This window comes from Physeter macrocephalus, chromosome 21 (genome assembly GCF_002837175.3).
Source record: "Physeter macrocephalus isolate SW-GA chromosome 21, ASM283717v5, whole genome shotgun sequence".
In the NCBI taxonomy this organism is placed as follows: Eukaryota; Metazoa; Chordata; class Mammalia; order Artiodactyla; family Physeteridae; genus Physeter; species Physeter macrocephalus.
Genome location: NC_041234.1, coordinates 76,147,691 through 76,153,303, shown reverse-complemented (window position 1 = coordinate 76,153,303; position 5,613 = coordinate 76,147,691). Strand labels below are relative to the sequence as shown.

At 39.9% G+C, this 5,613-nt stretch overlaps 1 pseudogene; it reads right to left on the bottom strand.

Annotated features, from left to right (window-relative positions):
- Positions 1–3,789: 3,789 nt before the first annotated feature.
- Positions 3,790–4,307, bottom strand: LOC102976540 (baculoviral IAP repeat-containing protein 5-like; annotated as a pseudogene).
- Positions 4,308–5,613: the final 1,306 nt, after the last annotated feature.

Genomic DNA, 5,613 nt, shown 5'->3' with positions numbered 1-5,613 from the left:
CGCTTTAATTGTAATAAAGGAGTCATATTTATCACATCAAATATATTAAATTTGCAACCCTAGAGAGTAAATCCATTTCACGTGTGTTTTCCCAAATGACTATAGCTGCTTGAAAGGCAAACCAAGGGGAGGTTGAGCCATTGGCAGGAAAGCTGGGGAAGGAAATAAAAGAAGCCTAAGTTGGAAGCTGGGCCTGGGCTTTCTAAGCAGCCAGACTTTGCGGAGGTGACCTTTGTACTGCAGCAAGTTGTCTGGAGTCCATGTGACAATCCCAGGGGTGATCAGAAACCAAGTGCCTGTTGAACTGTGGAAAGGAGGGGTAAGTAAGTGGAAGAGTACTTTAAAAAAAATGTACCAGTGCAGAAACAATATTATGAAAACGATATCATAGGAATAAAAATATCACTTACAATATCACTACATAATGTTTCAATTTTTAATGTGCTCTTTACATACACACTTAATTTTATAAAATTGTAAACATAATGAAGATACTCATGCACTGTGTTCTTTATGTAATATATCATAAATGGTTTGTCATGTAGTTATATGTTACTCATACTGATAATTTCTAGTGGTTGCACAATATTCCTTTAAGGTTGTTCATCACGATTTAGCTGGTCTATCATGGGTCATTTAGGTTGTTACTAATTTTTTTTCTATTATAAACAATGTTGTAAAGAAAATCTCACTGCATACAGTTTTTGTAACTTCTTGAATTATTTCCTCAGCATAAATTCCTGGCAGTTAAATTACTGGGTGAAATGATACAAACATTTAAATTTTTCTTGAAAAATCCTGCCAAACTGATTTCCAAAAAGACTGGAATAATTGACTAATTTCACCAAGACCATGCCAGAAAACTATGGAAGAAAATCTAAATTAAATTGGTAAAAATATTACCTCATTATAGCTTTGTTAAACTTTTCTGATTGCTTCCAAGATTGAACATATTTCTGTATATTTGTTAGTTACTTTTTCTCTTATGAGACTGCCTCCTCATTTTTATTGTTGTTGTTGTTAGCCATTTATCTACTGGGGACTTGTAACTTTTCTAATTAAAATTCTGAGTAATTTAAATAACATAGGAAATATCTCCCTGTCATATTTTTATCAGGTTTTGCTTTTGTATTTGAGATATTTTCTTAAACAGGAGAGAAAAAATGTGGAATGCATATGATTTTATCTTCAATCTTTGTTGAGGGTGACTCTTCATTGTAGCATTTATAATTTAGTGTATAGGCTGCTGGATTCAACACCAAAATGAATATCCTGAAAGGAAAGGAACAAAGAATTATAGTTTGGGAATTAGAGAGAAAATACAATTCAAATCTGGGTAAATGTGTGGTTGATTTTCTTAGGTTTAAAATCTTTTAAATTTTACATCAGCCATTTTAGTGTCACAGCAGTGTTAATTTAGTGGGGCCATGATTTGGTGAAAATAAAGCGAAATTGTAGGGAGTAGAGGTGTTCAAATCATGGGATCTTCTATGGCATGTGAAAAACTACAATTGCCCTACAGGCAATCCTTAACTCTCTAAGCCTGTGACCTTGAATTTGACTTACTGTGTAAGGGGAATCATGCAAGTCAATTCTCTAGTTCAGGGGTCTCCAACCCCCAGGCCACGGAATGGTACCGGTCAGTGGCCTGTTAGGAACTGGGCTGCATAGCAGGAGGTGAGCAGCAGGTGAGGGAGTGAGGCTTCATCTGTATTTACAGTCACTCCCCATTGTTCAAATTACTGCCTGAACTCCGCTTCCTGTCAGATCAGTGGCAGCATTCGATTCTCATAGGAGTGTGAACACTACTGTGAACTGTGCATGTGAGGGATCTAGGTTGCATGCTCCTTATGAGAATCTAATGCCTGATGATCTGAGGTGGAGCCGAGGGGGTGATGGTAGTGCTGAGGTGTGGCTGCAAATACAGGTTATCATTAGCAGAGAGGTTTGACTGCACAGAGACCATAATAAATCAATTGCTTGCGGACTCATATCAAAACCCTGTAGGGCTTCCCTAGTGGTGCAGTGGTTAAGAATCTGCCTGCCAATGCAGGGGACATGGGTTCGAGCGCTGGTCCGGGAAGATACCACATGCTACAGAACAACTAAGCCTGTGTGCCATAACTACTGAGCCTGTGCTCTGGAGCCTGCGAGCCACAACTACTGAAGCCCATGCACCTAGAGCCTGTGCTCCGCACGAAGAGAAGCCACCGCAATGAGAAGCCCGCGCACGGCGACAAAGAGTAGCCCTGCTCACTGCAACTAGAGAAAGCCCACGTGCAGCAACGAACACCCAATGCAGCCAAAAATAAATTTATAAACAACAACAACAACAAAAACCCTGTCAGTGACTGGCAAGTGAAAACAAGCTCAGGGCTCCCACTGATTCTGCATTATGGTGAGTTGTATAATTATTTCATTATATATTACAATGTAATAATAATAGAAATAAAGTGCACAATAAATGTAATGTGCTTGAATCATCCCCAAACCATCCCCCTCACTGGTGCGTGGAAAAATTTTCTTCCACAAAACCGGTCCCTGGTGCCAAAAAGGTTGGAGACCACTACTCCAGTCTATTTCTCTTTCAGGCAAATCCTGAAATATGCCACGTCTTTGCTACTTTTTTAATGCATTTCCAACGCTTTCATATTTGTATCCGAACATGGTCAATTTCTGAAAAGAAAACAGTGTCCTAGCTGAAGCATGTTGGATATGTCCCTGACACCCATAGGAGTACATAGTTGCTGAGGGAGTTTGTCAAAATTTATGTTTCCATTTTTGGGCTCTGTCACTCATTCTAATAGCTCATAGCAGCTATGCTCCGCCCTCTCTCACTTGTTCTGCAATTTTTGAGCATGAGAAAAATAAACGAAGAAAGATTTATAAGGGGAGGGACTGCTGCTGGCAGATGGTGAAAATAACTGTTTCAGGAGCAGGGATAGGTGGATTTAAGAGCAGTTTATTAGAAAAATACTTAGCACTTTGTATTCAACATTGCAAAACACGTTGGAATCTTTTATTTCATTTTTTTGTTAAAGATTCTTTTAAAATAAGGACTCATAGTGTACATATTTACTCTTTGATACCTTACAGAACAAGAATTTCTACAAACATAGTCTGTTCATGTTCTCTAAATACTGTGTACTAAATTTGCATCGTTTCCCTGATACATTTATTTTACTGTCCTCTTTCCCATAATTCAGGTCTTGTCACTTAAAATGCTTGAATCTTTTTCCTTTCTTATTCTAGTCCTAAATTTATCTAACTCGGGTCCCTTTACTGAGCTCTGAGCGTATATCTCCAGCTCTTTCTATGTTTCCACCATATATTCTGGAGATAATTTAAACTCATCCTATCCCTAGTCAAGCTCACAGTCTTCTACAAACCTGAACCTCTTTCAGCGTGCCCAATCTCACTCACCTAGTGCAAGCCAGAAACTTTGACATTCTTTCTCTCTCTCTCTCTCTCTCTTTTTTTTTAAAAAAAGACTCGGTCACTGTACTTAGCACTGGCTGTACAACAAAAGTAGCCCCTGGCACCACCTTCAAGAAAAATACCAAAAATACAGTTTAAATATTCTAATTTCAAAATGTTGATGTTCTCCTTTCTAAGTCCAGGAATCAATAAAGCAAAAACTACCAAAGAGAAAAGAGAGAATCCGTCACCGTACTGAGCACCAGCTGTACAACAGAAATAGCCCCTGGCACCGCCTTCAAGAAGAAAAACAAAAATACAGGTAAATATTCTAATTTCAAAATGTTGATGTTCTCCTTTCCTAAGGCACAGTTAAGAGGCCCCAGAGAAAAGCTGGTAACGCTGAGGGCTGTGCCTTGGAAACGATGAGTCTGTGCCGCTGAGGGGCAGTGACAGTGGGGTAAGCCCCGAGGCAGCCAGCTGCTCAATGGCACAGCAGACTTTCTTTGCAGTTTCTTCAAATTCTTCCTGCTTATTGTTGGTTTCCTTTGCAATTTTGTTCTTGGCTCTTTCTTTATCCAGTTTCAAAAACTCGCTGAGGGTTAATTCTTCAAACTGCTTCTTGACAGAAAGGAAAGCACAGCCAGATGAATGCTTTTTATGTTCTTCAATAGGGTTGTCATCTGGCTCCCAGCCTTCTAACTCCTTGAAGCAGAAGAAACACTGAGCCAAGTCGGGCTCATTCTCAGGGGACAGTGGATGAAGCCGGCTATGGCCATCTGCTCCGGGGTGCAGGCTCAGCCCTCCAAGAAGGGCCAGTTCTTAAATGTGGAGACGCAGTGGTCCTTGAGGTAGAGCTGCCAGGCCGGGGCTAACGACGGGGCACCCATGCCGCTGTAGCCAAGCAATGCCACCGTTCAAATCTGATGGTTGAAGGCTCCCGTGGGGCATTTGGCATTATCTCTGAATCCTCCCACTCTCTCACATTTCATAGCCAACCAATTATCAAGATTTACTAATTCTACTTTTTGCTGTTTCCAATGTAATCATTTCTATCCAGTTTTGTGGTCATTTTCCTAATCCATGTCTTTATAATCTCTTACTTGGACCATTGCAAAAGCTTCCTTTTATAATTCCCTTCCTCCAAACTTTCTTCCTCCCAGTTGAAACCATCATGGCTTTAGCAAAAGGTAAATCTGATCATTTCACTCTCTTGCTTACAGATCTTTGATGGCTCCTCATTGTCTTTGGCATGGTTTGAAGACCTGGTTTCTGTCTCTCCCTCAGGCCTGATTTTCTACGAAGTCATTATACATATCCTATGATCCAGTCACACTTAATTGCTTTCTACACTCCAGGTATACGTCCTCACATCTCCATGCTTTCTTTCTTCCCTGGACTAGCTGATTGATATCTAAGTAGTCTTTAAGATTCAGCTCAAAGGTCACCTTCCCTGTAAAATGGTCTCCGATTGTACTCTCCTCCTGAACTCCTTCCTCATCCCCCACCCTACGAAGTAAGGCATTTCCTCTTCTTTGTTTCTATAGAGGATTGTGCATAATTGAATGTAGCAATATCCCATAGCATTGGAATGCCTTATATACTATTTTGTTTTCTACACTAGATGGGGCATCTTTGAGGGCAGACAATGGTATTTTTTATTTTTATTTATTTTTTTAACATCTTTATTGGAGTATAATTGCTTTACAATGGTGTGTTAGTTTCTGCTTTATAACAAAGTGAATCAGTTATACATATACATATGATCCCATAACTCTTCCCTCTTGCATCTCGCCCACTCCCACCCTTTCTATCCCACACCTCTAGATGGTCACAAACCACCTAGCTGATCTCCCTGTGCTATGTGGCTACTTCCCACTAGCTATCAATTTTACGTTCAGGAGTGTATATATGTCCATGCCACTCTCTCAATTTGTCACAGTTACTCTTCCCCCTCCCCATATCCTCAAGTCCATGCTCTAGTAGGTCTGTGTCTTTATTCCCTTCTTACCCCTAGGTTCTTCATGACATTTTTTTCCTTAGATTCCATATATATGTGTTAGCATACAGTATATGTTTTTCTCTTTCTGACTTACTTCACCCTGTATGACAGACTCTGGGTCCATCCACCTCACTACAAATAACTCAATTTCGTTTCTTTTTATGGCTGAGTAATATTCCATTGTATATATGTGC